The 16,239-nt window shown below is 44.4% G+C and overlaps 1 protein-coding gene across 2 annotated transcripts in view; it reads left to right on the top strand.

Annotated features, from left to right (window-relative positions):
• Nucleotides 1–4,678: 4,678 nt before the first annotated feature.
• The window catches only part of LOC132401195 (sialate:O-sulfotransferase 2-like), a 470,540-nt gene continuing 458,979 nt past the window's right edge, over nt 4,679–16,239 (top strand). For both annotated transcript variants that reach the window (XR_009514525.1, XM_059983174.1), the window contains exon 1: nt 4,679–5,060. The gene's annotated coding sequence lies outside the window, so the exon portion shown is untranslated. The remainder of the gene's footprint in view (nt 5,061–16,239) is intronic.

The raw sequence follows: 16,239 nt of genomic DNA, 5'->3' as shown, positions 1-16,239 counted from the left end.
AAGGTTTTGCACAGCATTTCAAATGTGCCAGAATGCAAGAAGCTGCAGCATATTGGATTCGGCCCAATACATCAGAGATACATTCCTCCCCACAATTGGAAGTACGTAATTCATTCCCTGCCATGAAAAGGCAACATCCATCACCGAAGATCTTCTCCATCTAGGCCAGCGGTTCCCAGCCTGAGGCCTATGGACCCCTGGGTGAATGGTAACGACCCATGGCATAAAAAAGGTTGGTCTAGGCTATGCCATCATCATGCATCAGCTTCTGAGGGGGAGGTACAGACACCTGAAGTCCCACATCACTAGGATCAAGAACCACTACTTCCCTTCAGCTACTCCATTCTTTAATGAACTGTTTGAGCGATTTTAGTTGAGCACATGTCACAATTAACTCAACTGACTTCAGCCACTAGCCTTCAGATTTGAATATGCATTTGAAGATTACGTTTAAAATATAGCTCAGAATAGTAAAAATGCAGACCAGAAACTCTCTCTCTTTCTTTTTTGTTCTAAGTGGATTCTTTTGTGTATAATTTATATGTTTTTTTAATGTTCCTGGCTTGAAACATTTTCTGTTTTTGTTTTACACAGTTGTTGCCTGACCTGCTGAGTGTTTCATGCATCTTTTGTTTATATTTCATATTAAAATTAATCCCTAGTTTCTATATTTTATACTGATTCAATGCAGGAATTTAAGTTAGCTCCTCAAAGCATGGTGACACAGGTGAGGTCACCTTGGGTCAGTAGACAGCCTAAGATAAATTAGAAATATTTCAAAGGGGAAAGAGAATGGCTGTATTACATCAGTTCCAGTCATTGATTCACCCCACTGCTTTTTCATAAATACTGGCACTCAATGAAAATTCTTAAATGTGGCTGATATCCAGTAACACACACAAAGTGCTGGAGGAACTCAGCAGGCCAGGTAAAAAGCATAGTCAACATTTTGGGCCAAGACCCTTCTCTCAGCAGCTGCCTGGCCTACTGAGTTCCTCCAGCATTTTATGTGCACTGCTTGGATTTCCAGCATCTGCAGACTGTTTGTGATATCTAGCAGTGTGTTTTGGCATCAATTACTCTCTGGGTAGAATGAATCAGGATTATTATATTGTGAGATTTGTTGTTTTGTGGCAGCAGTCATGTACAATACATAAAAAAAACTATGCTACAGTAAGAAATGGGAAGAATAAATGAATAGTGTAAGAGAGCAAAATAGCGAGATAGTCTTCATGGACCATTCAGAATCTGATGGCAAAGGGGAAGGAACTGTTCCTAAAACATAGAGTATGTATCTTCAGGCTCCTGTACCTCCTCCTTGATGGTTGGAATCAGAATTATTATCACTGACATATGTCATGAAAGTTGTTATTTTAAATAAATAGTGCAAAAAGAGAGCAATAATAGTGAGGTGGTGTAGAAGGGTTCAATGTCCATTCAAAAATCTGAAGACAGAGGAGAAGAAACTATTCCTAAAATATTGAATTTGTGTCTTTCTGCTGCTGTACCTCCTCCCAAATGGTAGAAATGAGAAGAGGGTTGCAACCCAAAAGTTCAACATTCCCTTTCCCCTCACAAATGCTGCTTGTTAGGATGCTCTTGCTAGAATCTGTTGAGTTCCTCCAGCAGATTGTTTGTTAATAATCCAGCAGTTAAGAATACAGGCACCCAATATTAACCCCTACATGTGAAATGGAATCAGTCATTGCAGAAGGAAGTCATACAATCCGTTATGACCAGCCTTTGGAACAATGCACCACTTGGTCTCGATGTATAGGGCTTATAAAAAGTATTCACCTCCCCCTCCCCTTAGAAGTTTTCACGTTTTATTGTGTTACAACATTGAATCACAGCAAATTTAGCTTTTTTTGACACTAATTAACAGAAAAAGATATGTATCAAAGTGTAAACAGATCTCTACAAAGTGTTCTAAATTAACTACAAATGTAATACACAAAATAATTGATTGCATAAGTATTCAGCTCCTTTGAGTCAGTATTTAGTAGATGCATCTTTGGCAGCATCTGCAACCTGGACTCTGTGTGGATAGGTCTCTATTAGCTTTGCACATTTGGACACTGCAATTTTCCCCCATTCTTCTTTACAAAACTGCTCAGATTGCATGGGGATTGTGAGAGGACAGCTCTTTGCAAGTCCAGCCACAAGTTCTCGATTGGATTGAGGTCTGGACTCTGACTTGGACACTCCAGCACATTAACTTTGTAGTTTTTAAGCCATTCCAGTGTAGCTTTGGTTTTATGCTTAAGGTCATTGTCTTGTTGGAAAACAAGTCCTCTCCCGAGTTGCAGTTCTCTTGCTGTTTTCCTCCAGGATTCCCCTGTATTTTGCTGCATTCATCTAACCTTCACTTTTGCAAGCTATCCAGAGTCTGCTGCAGTGAAGCACCCCCACAGCATGATGCAGCCAGAACCATATTTCACAATAGGGATGGTATGTTTTTAATGATGTGCAGTGTTTGACTTACACCAAACATAACATTTAGTCTGGTGGTCAAAATGCTCCATTTTGGTTTCATTAGACCATACAACCTTCTTCCAGCTGACTACAGAGTCTCCCATATGGCTTCTGGCAAACTTTAGCCAAGATTTCACGTGAGTGTTTTTTTTTCAAAAGTGGCTTTCTCTTTGTCACTCTCTCAGAAAGCGCGACTGGTGAGGCACCCAGGCAACAGTTGTTGTATGTGCAGTCTCTCACATTTCAGCCACTGCAGCTTGTAACTCCTCCAGAGTTATCATGGGTCTCTTGGTGGCTTCCCTCACTAGTCCCCTTCTTGCACGGTCACTCAGTTTTTGACGATGGCCTGCTCTAGGCAGATTTACAGCTGTGCAATATTCTTTCCAATTCTTGATGATTGACCTAACTGCACTCCAATGGAAATTCAGTGACTTGAAAAATTTCTTGTATCTATCTCCCGACTGGTGCTTTTCAAAAGCTTTTTCACGGAGTTGCTTGGAGTGTTCTTTTGTGTCCATGGTGGAGTTTCTGCCAGGATCCTGACTCACCAGCAGCTGGAGCTTCCAGACACAGGTGTATTTTTACTCCAATCAACCCTGACTGCACACAGGTGATCTCCATTAACTAATCATGTCACTCGTGAAACCAATCGGCTGCACCAGTGATGATCAGTGTGTCGTATTAAAGGGGGTGAACACTTGTGCAATCAATTATTTTGTGTTTTATATTTGTAATTAATTTAGATCACTTTGTAGAGATCTGTTTTCATTTTTACACAAAAGAGTCTTTTCCTGTTGATCGGTGTCAAAACAGCCAAAATAATCCACTCTTATTCAATATTCTAAAATAACAAAACGTGAAAATTTCCAGGGGAGGATGAATATTTTTATAGGCACTGTACAATGCTGAGGTGAAACATTAGTGCTTTGTTTCTCTCTCCTCAAATGTAGCTTGACCTGCTGAGTGTTTCTAACATTATCTGGTTTTATTTTATTTGCAGATTTATATAATAAATCCTGCATTTGTTTTTGTTTCAGTAATTAGTTCCATTTTGCTGCTTTTATGTTTAACCTCTCGTGGTCCCAGAACACACTACACGATCGGGAAGGCTCTACTTTCTGTGGAAGCTCGAGAGAGGCTGGACTTTGCACATCCATACTCAGGTCATTCTACAGATTGCAGTAGAGAGCACCCTAACAGGCTGCATCACTTCGTGGTATGGAATCTACCTGGATAATTCAAAGAGCCCAATGCATCACTGGCACCAACTTGCACACCATCAAAGACATATATACAGAAAGGTGTTGGAAAAGGACCAGTAACATCATTGACCTGCCCATGGACTGTTTGTCCCATTCCCATCAGGGAAGAGGCCACATGGCAAGCACAGCAGGACCAGCAGATTCGAAAACAGTTACTTACCTCAAGCAGTGAGGCTGATCAACATTTCCTCCCACTAACCCACCCCTCCACACTCCAACCACCATTACTTCATCATTTCTTGTCACTCATCTTATGTACAGACACTCCTGTGCCTAGAGTCACTTTATGGACATACAATCAATCTTTGTATATAGGCTATCGTATGTATTTATATTTACTGTGTGTTTATTATTTTGTTTATTCTTTGTATATTCTTTTGTATATGCAGCATCGGATCCGGAGTAACAGTTATTGTCTTCTCCTTTACACTTGTGAACTGGAAATTACAGTAACCAATCTTCAAACTCTTCTCCTGTATATATTTACCAAATTCTTTATCGTTGAATTTGGATGAAAGCCCCACCCGTTCCGTTGAAGCTCATGTCCAGAAATGGCCCTGGGAACGGGTGCAGGCCGTGAGAGGAGGCGATGAGTCCAGGCAGACAGCCCCTCACCCCGTGCTCTTGTGGAACTGAACCCCTCGCCTGCTCCTCGCCGATTCTCTTTGAGACAGAATTACCCGGTCACTACCTGATTGATCTTGGTTCAATGTGGCCACTCACACCTCAGTCTGGTCCCCATTTCGAAATGTTCCGGGTTCTTCCCGCCGCCGGTATTAATTTGGAGATACATGTGAGGGGAGGTGAAGACGAGGCATTTTTCTTTGTTGGGAGACGGATGAGCGGTTGAGAGTTGATCCGCTTTAAGCTGTGTGGCTGTGCTCACTGCGCCTGCGTGCTGGCTGAGCACCCGGTGGGGGGGGGGGGGGGGAGGGGTGCGTTTAAATTCAGATTCCAGATAACTGCTGGAGAAGAGAGAAGTGGGAACGGGAGAGGGAGGAAGATGAAATAACAAAGATAATGATAATGAATACTAGAATTGTCGGGTAGCCCATATTTATCTTCCGAAATATCAAATGGAATTAGCCCAATTGTCCCGCTTTTTCATTAAAATTAAGATTCAAAGCCCATTGAAGGCTTTCAGAGCGCGGTGTTCTTGCTACCTGAGTTGGTGGGATTATACGTGCGGTTAAGTGCTCGGCTTTCACTCCTCTCCCTAGCCACGTTCGGTAGAGAAGAGGGGAGAATACCGTGGGAGAAGACAGCCGAACATCCCGAGGCTGTGGCGACGCCGGGGTTCCTTCTAACTTGGCTCCCGAGCAGGTAGGAGAGCGGATTCGTGGTTTGGCTGAGCCGATGTCCACGTCCAGTAGCGAGGGGAAGTTGTCCCTCGCGAACTGATGGACAACTTCAATTCGCCGGGTGACCCCTGTTCCCCCTTCCCGCCCCTGTTCAGACCATTGTAGATTGCCTGAAATATTTAAATACTTATTGGAGACGGGTTCTTTCTCCCTCCTCGGTTGTCTTCAACTCTGAGCTGTTTTTAACTTTGATCCTTGAAAGATTTGCTCTTTATTTACAGCAGCGTCCTTTTTGGTGGAAACTCCGCCTGTTCCGTGGGTGCTCCCGCGGGATATATTGAATGGGTGCTGCAGTTAGAATGGACGGCGTGGCTCAGTCCCCGGCCAAGGGGTTAGGGTGGGAGGTCGAGTGGGGAGAGGGTAAAAATAAACCATGGTTTGTTTGGGGGTGAATACGGCAGTGAAGGAGGAACGGAGAGGGAGGTAATTGGGGGAAAGGTTGTAGATTTGGGAGGGGGAGATGTATGATGGAGATGGAGTGGTGTCGGTCCTAAAGCGAAGTTATTTGCGGCGCGAGTTCAGTTGTAGCAAATCTTCCGTCTTGTCCAAACAGGCGACGAAAACGTATGTTGACTTTTCCAGCTAATTGTAAACAAATATTCCTGTTTTAAGATGCAGGAGCCTTGTTATAATTAAACAATACGCTGGGATAGAACAGCGCGTAAAACAGGCTGTCTGTCAGTTAATCTGTCATTACAGAGGGCCGGAGAGTCCGATTAAAAACTTGGAACAAATGAGAATCCTCGCTGACACTTTTTGACATCTGCATTGTCAAACATTTCATACTCTGACTTTTAAATATATATATTCACAAGTACAGTGGCACACATTCAGTGATTATAAAGTGGCGCGTGTATATATACACACACACACACACATTTCTGTGCGATGTCTGGGATTTTTTTCTCAATGCTACAGAGAGAGAGAGAGAATCACCGCTGCACCTTCTTGTACTTTGCGAAAGAAGCTGCTTGTAATTATGAATGGCGTCGCTTTTTCTCGCGAATAACGCTCTGGGCGAGACTGCACTCTCTCCTAATAGCCCGTGAAATGCAACATTTTAAACCGGGGCACGTTTTAATTTTACGGCGAATTTGAGACTGCGAGCCTTTGATCGGGATCTCCCCGCAGTTGCTTTTCTAGACGTATTGCTGGGGACTGGTAATTAAACGGTTGTTATTTCCTCCCGCGCAATTAACAAAGCTTGTAATCAGGAGGGGCGTAATTATTTGAAAGAGTTAAGTATTGCAATTCCGGGCTGGGACGTGGGTTTGAACGTCTCAGTGAGGACCGTGTACCGTTTACAGCGGTTGACGGCGGGGTTCCCCAATACAACAGAACTGAGGTTGTTTGTGTGATGAGGAGGTTTCAGAGAGCGGGCTGCACCTGAGAAATGCCTTTCGCTCAGAAGTGACATATGAAGGAATTGGTACCGCGGGATGTTTGCTGTCCATTTTAGAGAGATTTCAAGGGCTCGGTTTACCAAGCCCTCCCTCCGGAGGCAGATGCTTCGACGGCGTTTCCCTCCCCTTCCAGAGGGTCAGCCTGAAGCGGGACCGAAACTCGCAGGGTTTGAAGGCAACCGTGCCGAACGCCGCAGTCTCGCAGCAATCCGGTTCATCCCACGTCCTTAACTCTTCCCCTGCCGCCTGCAAATCTGCGTTTTCTTTAGTTATTCCAGTTCCCTCCGTGAAAGTTGGATTGAATGTGCGTCCGCGGCCCCTTCCGTTTACAACATGAAACTTAATGCTAGAACGGTTTCAGCAAAGAACGGCATGCTTGCGAGCCGTCAATCCAATTGCCCCCTGACTGACCCGATCCTCCACCCGTGGACAGTTAAAGACAATTCTGCTCTGCTTCAGACCCCTTTGGTCGGAATGGAGGGTTTGCTTTGTTTAGAGTTCAAGGTTAATGGACGAACTCCTGCGATCCCGAGAAGATGCTGTTGGAGCAGGCTGTGTTGGTCTGGAGCCGTTTGTAAACCCGGAGTAGACCAGTAGTACATTCGCTTCCCAACAGGGCATTTGCTTTTCCAGTGACTGGCTTGGTGATGTGATCCCTTTCACTTCCACGGGCTCTTGTTTCTAAACTGGAACTGAATTCCGTTTCACAACGTATTCGGGTCGGGATATGGCGTCATGAAGCACAGAAATGGGCCCCTCGGCCCTCCGTGTCCTTGTTGAACAAGGTGTCTGCCTGCATTCGGCTCCTCATCTCTAAACCTTCCCTATCCATGGTAACTGTCAAAATGCCCCCTAACTATTGCACTTGCACCTGACTCTGCAGCTTGTTCCATACACCCACCACACTGTGCTTAAAACGTTATCCCTCGGGTCCCTTGCAATCTTTCCCCTCGTACCCGCTCCAGTTTTGCATTCCACTCCCTTAGCCTGGTGGAAAAAGACCATGACCTTTCAACTCACCTCTGCCTCTCATGACGTTAGAAGCTTCCAGAACACAGGGGTGGGTGGAGCCCAGCCTCATTACTCAATCCTCCGGTCTCAGGAACATCATCTTGCCCTTGAGATTACCAGCTGGGTCTCTATATCTCCACTGTTCCCTCAGTCTGACAAGATGCACATCCACCAGAAACCACAACTGATTGCCCCACTGGTGCAAATCCTCTTCTTTCTCTCATGGTCTACTCTACTCTGCTATCAGATTTTTCCTTTTACATCTTCCACCTATCCCTCCCGACTTTGTATTTCATCCCCCCATCCTTCACCCACCCACCCCTCACCTGTCTTCATCTATCACCTGCCAGTTTGTACTCCTTCCCCTCCCCTGCCTTTTTATTCAGACTTTTGCCCCCTTCCTTCCAGTCCTGATGAAGAATCTTGGCCTGGAACATTGACTGCCTATCCCCCTCCATCGGTGCTGCCTGACCTGTTTAGTGCCTGTAGCATTTTAAGGATGTTGCTCTGGATTTGCAGCATCTGCAGAATCTCTTGTGTGTACAATTGCCCCACTGTGGCTGTCACCTTTGCCCTGGGTTCCAAACCTCCTCCAGGGGTACTCTTCCGTCACCAGATTCCAGCCTCACAAGCGTGCAAAACCCTGGGTGGAGCAGGAGATACTTTGCTCATTGGCCCTGGAGTTTGCAATGTTAGAAAAGAGGCCAACACCTCATCGTCTCCTTTTATAAATAGCATAACGACTTTGCACTGACAACCTGAGGCCAGGCAGCAATGATATATTGCATTTTGGTATGAATCATCCAAGCTTGGCTGTTTCTGAGCAAGCATATGACATGGGAGCAGAATTAGACCATTCGACTCATTGGGTCTGTTCTGTCGTTCCATCATGGCTGATTTATTATCCCTCTCAACCCCATTCTCCCTGTAACCTTTGATGCCCTGGTTACAGGAATGGAGGGTGTTTGTCTCTGAGTCCACACTGTGAATGCTTACAGGAATGGAGGGTGTTTGTCTCTGAGTCCACACTGTGAATGCTTACAGGAATGGAGGGTGTTTGTCTCTGAGTCCACACTGTGAATGCTTACAGGAATGGAGGGTGTTTGTCTCTGAGTCCACACTGTGAATGGTTACAGGAATGGAGGGTGTTTGTCTCTGAATCCACACTGTGAATAGTTACAGGAATGGAGGGTGTTTGTCTCTGAATCCACACTGTGAATAGTTACAGGAATGGAGGGTGTTTGTCTCTGAATCCACACTGTGAATGGTTACAGGAATGGAGGGTGTTTGTCTCTGAGTCCACACTGTGAATAGTTACAGGAATGGAGGGTGTTTGTCTCTGAGTCCACACTGTGAATAGTTACAGGAATGGAGGGAGTTTGTCTCTGAGTCCACACTGTGAATAGTTACAGGAATGGAGGGTGTTTGTCTCTGAATCCACACTGTGAATGGTTACAGGAATGGAGGGTGTTTGTCTCTGAATCCACACTGTGAATGGTTACAGGAATGGAGGATGTTTGTCTCTGAGTCCACACTGTGAATGGTTACAGGAATGGAGGGTGTTTGTCTCTGAATCCACACTGTGAATGGTTACAGGAATGGAGGGTGTTTGTCTCTGAATCCACACTGTGAATGGTTACAGGAATGGAGGGTGTTTGTCTCTGAATCCACACTGTGAATGGTTACAGGAATGGAGGGTGTTTGTCTCTGAATCCACACTGTGAATAGTTACAGGAATGGAGGGTGTTTGTCTCTGAATCCACACTGTGAATAGTTACAGGAATGGAGGGTGTTTGTCTCTGAATCCACACTGTGAATAGTTACAGGAATGGAGGGTGTTTGTCTCTGAATCCACACTGTGAATAGTTACAGGAATGGAGGGTGTTTGTCTCTGAATCCACACTGTGAATAGTTACAGGAATGGAGGGTGCTCCTGGGTCGACAGGGAGGACGTTTGTTTAACGCCAGTTGCAAAATACAGTTCAGCACTCCCTCGATCTGTGTTTCATTACAGAGGTGTGCAGCACAGAAACAAGCCCACTGGGTCCACACCGACCAGCAACACCCAATCCTACTCCCCCGCCCCGCCCCCCACTTTTCTATTCTCAACTCTTCCATCAACATTCACCTCACACTTGATGTCAATCATCAGGCCGAGCCACTCAGAGACTTGTGCTAATATTTTGTGACAATACGTGCAGAATATGTGCTGTGTGTGGTTATATGTACTCTGTTTTGTACCTTGGTCCTGGGGCATGATGCTTCCTTTATGAATGCCCACAAGAAGATGAATCTCGGGTTTGTATTTGTGACTTACATGTACTTTGATGATAAACTTACTTTGAACTTTGAATAAGCATGGAAGGAGAATGGAGAACCATGTGGGAGGGGACGGCTAGATTGATCTTACAGAAGATTAAAAGTTTGGCACAACATTGTGGGCTGAGGAGCCTCTATTGTGCCGTACTGTTCTAGGTTCTATAATATTGGTGATAACATTACTGAAGTAACCTGGATTCCATTGAAGTCTATAATTTGTTTGCATTTACCTGCCAGTCATTGCTTGTGTGGTGAAATTCTGCTCAGACTGTTGCTTCCTGTGCACTGTTTGTCCTTTATGTGGTAAACACTGTTTTCACTGTAAATTAATGCTAGCTGTCAAATCAGCTGCTTCATCTGAGGCTGGATGTGCATCCATGTACACCAGACTCAGAAACAGTTACTTTCCCTAAGCAGTAAGGCTGATCAACACCTCCAACTAACTCCACCACTACTTTATTATTTCATGTCACCTGATGCACAGCCTCACATCATTTTATGGACATACAGTTAATCTATGTATATAAGGTATCGTATATTTTTTATTGTGTATTTTAATTATCATTATTTGTTCTTTACCTTTTGTGTTTTTTTTTGTGCTGCATCTGATCCAGAGTAACAATTATTCTGTTATCCCTACACTTTGTGTACAGGAAATAACATCAGACAACACAGAGTCTCTGCTCTGTATTGGTGTCTCATTGGTGTCAGTTACAGCAATGTCTAATCAACATAATAATGGAATGGTGCTCGGGATCACTTTAAAAACCATATATTCCTACTGCGCATTCTAAGTTGCTTTCCAAGGCTTTCTATTAATCATGATACCGAGCTAACAAAGGTACTTGATGACATTGATTTATTGAAAAGGAAGAAGACAATTTATTTGATGATGTATGCGCTTGACATGCATATTGACAATACTATTTAGAGAGCAGCATGTAATCTTGCAAAGTAAAGGAGTCTATTGAGATGAGGTTAATTGCTGCTTCCAGAATCGCTGGGTCTCCATCGTGAGGGCTCTGTGTCTTGGGCACATCAGCCTTGCAGATTTCCCCTGTCTGACCCAATCAGGGAAGCAGGAAGTTGTAAATTGTACAGTTTTGTTTGTGCTGTGCAGACTCTCAAATAGAAGAATACAACTTTCAGACCAATTTCATATTTTCAATTTAACATTCCCATTATATAAACTTGTGTCCCGCCTATTCCCACCCCAATCCCAACAAACTGGTTGACACAGTAGCATAGCAGATAGCATATTGCTTTACAGTGCTAATCTTATTCAGATTCAGTTTATTGTCATTTAGAAACCACAAATGCAATGCAGTTTAAAAAATGAGACAACATTCCTCCAGAATGATATCACAAAAACACATGACAAAACAGACTACACCAGAAAATCCACATAACATTTGGCAATCCCCAATCCAGAATCCAGAGAGGCTGCTGCGTATTTATATCGTGCTACCGTCTTAGCGTATTCCCCGGAAAGGAGCTCCAAACCCAGCAGACAAACAAGACCAAAAACTAAAGCTACAAGACCTGCACAAAACCACATAGTTACAACAGTGCAAACAATAGCATAATTGATTTAAAAAAAACAGACCATGGGCACAGTAAAAATAGTCCAAAGATGTTAAAAGTCTATAAGTTCGAAAGAAACCACCACACAGTTTCCACAAGTCCTAGAAATATTCCTAGTTGTCACTAGAAATGTAGACACCACGTTGAGAGGTGATGAAGCTCTTGTCCGAGTGGGAGGTTTCTGGTTCAAATCTCTTTCAGTTGTGCATAGATGAGTGAATAAGTGGGTACCTCTGTAAATGTTAGGAAATCCCTCACATTTTCATCAACTGTTCTGAGTGTTGTCTGTGATGCTGCTGCCAGCAGCTTTTTCCTCGTTTCTGTATCTGCACTGAACTGTGTGCAGGCAATAAACGACTTCTCGCTCTCCCCTGAGTCACGTGGTTTTGGGTCAACAGTCACTCTCCCTGCAGGTTCTACGTTGTTGGAGGTGTCATTATCCTGTTCTTCGTGGGACATCAGGCACAGTTTCAGATAAGACCAGGGACGGTGGCCACGTCAGTGTGATACACGTGGACATACGATATTGGGTGTATACCCCTTTAAGAATTGTTTCATGTGACCTACTGTTCTCTGCAATGGCTCTAGTGAACGGCTTTCCAGAAATAGTCTATACTTGTACACTAAACCTCAAGGAAATTCCGCTTTGCACTGTAAGTTCTGTTTTATATATAAATTATCTTTGTTTAAATTATTGAATACTCTCCAGACCCTGAGTGGATGAATGAGAGGGGGAGACTGAGAGGTGGTGTCCAACATGCTGATTAATGAAACTTTGAAACTTGGATCCTGTGTCTGAATCTAACTATTGCCCATCAAAGCTGAGTTATTTCTTGTTTTGCCTTCATCAAACATTGCAGTGGGGAAAAGTCTCTTCATTATCTGAATGTGGGAACTTGCTTTAGATTATTAAATGGATCGGAGAGGTTTGGAGTGATACGGGTCAAACCCAGGCAATTGGTGTGCACCGTGGTCAGGATGGGTCAGTTGGGCCGAAGGGCCGGTTTTCATGTTGTTACTCTCTGACTTCATGTTTAAATCGATTGGCACGTACTGTATACATTTTACAGCAACCGTTTGCAAAATGACACAATTTAAAAAAAAATTTCATTGGCTGTAATATGTTCCATGGTAATAAAAGATGCGATATAAATGCAAATTGTTCTTATTTCTTCCTTGCTGCGGGTTTCTGAGATTCTCATTAGAACTGTTACCCTCTTCGTGTACAGTACTTGGACTGTCTGCTGCAGGGGCAGCCCGCCGACATCACCATTTCTCACTCGCTACCTTCCGTGTGACGGTCGGCAGGGAGCTCGCTAAACCTGCCGGGCTCGACGGGAGTCGCACTGCAGCCTGGGCTCTCTCCAGGGACGGAATGAACTGTCCAGACCTGCGAGCAAGGTGCTTGAATGATCGTTAACGTGAATTCAGGGGGGAAGGATGTACGGAGCCCATAATCGGCTTTCCGTGTCAGCTTCAGCAACACAAACAAAATAATGACCAGTGAGGATAAAATCTGATCGGGATTGTAGAGTTTGCATTTATGCTGGATCTTCTGGTTCCCAATTCAATATGCTCGTATTAAATTCGTATCCCTGTTATTTTAACTCGGGCATTAACTTCTTTTGGGTTTTATGTGAGACCAGCAGAAGGTAGATTATCCAATTCCTTTATGTCTTGTGAAATTAGCTTTGCAATAATCTTTACTAAGCGATGCCACTCGCCGCAGCGGCTGCCCGTAATCCACTTACTGTTGGCTCGGTTTGAAGTCGTGCTCCCGGGTCCCGAGCACAGGAAATCAGGCAGTGAGCTCCGCAGGCCTGGCGGTGACGGTAGTCAAGGGAGGGTCGAGAGGGTGGGCTGGGTGGGGAATAAGCTGTACGGTGTTGAGTCGTAAGGTTCAGGAAGTTATTACTCTTCAACTGTCAGACTCCTGAAATCTTCACTCCCCTTGATACTGAACACAACCCGCTTTCAAAGACTCTACAACTCGTTCTCAGCTTTATTTATGTAATATTGAAGTAGTTTTTGTATTTGCAGTTTCAGTCCTTGTGTTTAGTTTGTCATTCATTCTATTGTACTACTTTGTTCTACTGTGAATGCCTGCAAGAAAATGAGGCTCAGAGTAGAATTTCGTGATGTACGTACTTGATAATAAGTTTGAAAATGAATCTCGGGGTAGAGTTTCGTGATGTGTAGGTAATTTGTTTTGAGGTTGGAGGAAGGCAGGGAACCAGACAGAAGGTGTCAGATAGAGTGGAGGTTGTGATGGAAGTGGTAGTTGCGTGTTTGATAGCGGTGGGAGAGGTTGGCCGTAGAGTCAAAGGGACACGGAGCGGTCAGCATGATGCTATTCCAGCTGGGGGCGTCGAAGATCGGAGCTCGATTCCAGCGATCTCTGCAAGAGATCTCTCTCACCCTTAATGCATGAGCTCTAGTTCTACTCTCATGCAACTTCATTGGGGGTTTACTCTACATTTGCTCTACACGCCTCGTAATTTTGTATGCATTAAATCTCCCTTCATCCTCTGCTCCTCTTCATTGGTTGGAATGCGGTGGTTTAACATATACCATGTTCTGTTGTAATTCAGTGTTGTGTTTGGCCCGCAATGTCAGTGCTGGACACGAAGATGAATTACTCTAAACTCTTCTGCCAGCATGTGATGTACCCCCCCCCCCCCAATTCCCTGAACGTATACTTGCATCTATCTAACAGCCTCATAAACACACTGTCATATCTGTTCCCATGGCACCCAGCACACTTTTTTAAAAAAAGGAACTTGTCCCAGCTATCTCCTTTAAACCTCATCCTCACAGTGGAAATGCATGTCTTCTGGTTCTTGACATTGTAACGCTCGGTACAAAGATTATGATTCTCCATCTCATCCAGGGTGATTAAGGGTACCTTCAAAATACTGGTGCCATTTAGTGGTACAACATGGTGACAGGCCCTTCCCGCCCAACGAGTCCGTGTTGCCCAACTACACCCATGTGACCAATGCATCCACTAACCTGTATGCCTTTGGAATGTGGGAGGGAACCCGAGCACCAGGAGGAAACCCATGTGGACACGGGGACGACATACAAACCCCTTACAGACAGCGGCAGAATGGAGCCTGGGTTGCTGGCACTATAATCACATCACACTAGCCACTGCACTACCATGTCCCCCCGTTGAACATGTCTTAAGTTTTTTTACGTTAGTTTATAGAGTCAGAGTACTGCAGCACAGGCCCTTTGACCCATTTAGAATGATCCTGGGAATGAAAGGGTTAACACAGGAGCGTTTAATGGCTCTGGGCCTGCACTCGCTGGAGTGTAGAAGAATGCGGTGGGGGGGGGGGATTCTCATTGAAACTTATTGGATATTGAAAGTCCTAGATAAGGTGGATGTGGAGAGGGTGTTTCCAATAGTGGGAGAGTCTAAGATCAGAGGGCACAGCCTCAGAATATAGGGCATCCCTTTAGAACAGAGGTGAGGAATCTTTTAGCCAGAGGGCGGTGAGACGGGATTTATTGCCATAAATGGCTGTGGAGCCCAAGTCCTTGGGTCCAAAGAGGAAATTGATAGCTTCTTGATCAGAAAGGGTGTCAAAGGATATGGAGAGAAGGCAGGAGAATGGGGATGAAAGGGATAATAACTCAGCCATGATGAAATTATGGAGCAGATTGGATGGGTGGAATAGTCTGATTGTGCACCTACATCTTATGGTCTAAGCACAGAAACATCTTGTCCATGCTGACAGGAAATTAGTATTCAGAAGTGAGTCATTCCAATCTGCCTGCGCCCAGAAAGGAGAAATCCATATGGCTCAAATCCTTGTCCCTTTGCAGGTATCCTGCTGCCATTCTGGGAATGTTGTCTCCGTGTGAAATTCCTGCTACAGAAAACTGCACTCCTTTTTGATCAGAAATGCCCATCCTTGTGTATCTCATTAATCAGTAAATCCTCACTGCAAATTCTACAATGGTTTTGCTGCTCTGTCGTGGAATTCCCTGGCCTTTCTGCTTTAGAAGCTTGTAGTAATTCAATTGACCTTAATTCTGTCCTCTATTGTGAGCCAAATGCAGATTATCACTTGATAATCCTGTCGTGATTACATTCCTGTTGAGGGGTGGAGAGCCCTGAATATGATAACTCACCACCGTCAGCATTCATTGCAATGCAGTGTTTGGAGGCAGCCACCCAGTCACGTCCAGACAGCTGTATTTCAGTAAAAGGAATACAAAGCAAGCCCAATCTAAAGAGTAGGTGGAGGAATTCCTGTCAATTAGCGGTGACCTACGCTCAATTGTTGATTCAGTGGTTGAAGATCTTGTCAGAATGAATGTTTACTAACGTTCTTAAAACAGAGAACTCTATGATCTAGGTTGGATATACTTGGAATCACATTTTGCAGATGAAGGCTCTTCAGCCTTCTATGTTAATGCTAGCTCCTTGAGAGAACCATCCAATTAATCCAGCAGCCCTCCTCTGCACTTCTGTTTTCTCTACTTTGTCAGAAATTTGGCATGTCCCCTTGGATCCACACCAATTTGTATTGATGCACCATAGAAAGTGTCTAATGCAGATATTTCATAGCTTGCTAAGGCAACTGCACTGCTGGTGATGGCGAAGTACTGCAGAGTATTGTGGACACAGCTCAACTTCACCTCTACAAATCGGTAATGTAAAATGTACTGATGACTTTCATAATAGCTTGTGTATTTGGCTAGCAATAGAGGACATAATTGGGCTTGTGAGAGTTGGGAACAGATGCTCTTGACAGACAGACATACTTTATTGGTCACGAGGGAAATTGGGTTAGGTGGAAATTAGAGCCA

This window comes from Hypanus sabinus, chromosome 10, assembly GCF_030144855.1.
Source record: "Hypanus sabinus isolate sHypSab1 chromosome 10, sHypSab1.hap1, whole genome shotgun sequence".
NCBI classification, from domain to species: Eukaryota; Metazoa; Chordata; class Chondrichthyes; order Myliobatiformes; family Dasyatidae; genus Hypanus; species Hypanus sabinus.
This window is presented reverse-complemented; position numbering and strand designations above follow the sequence as displayed.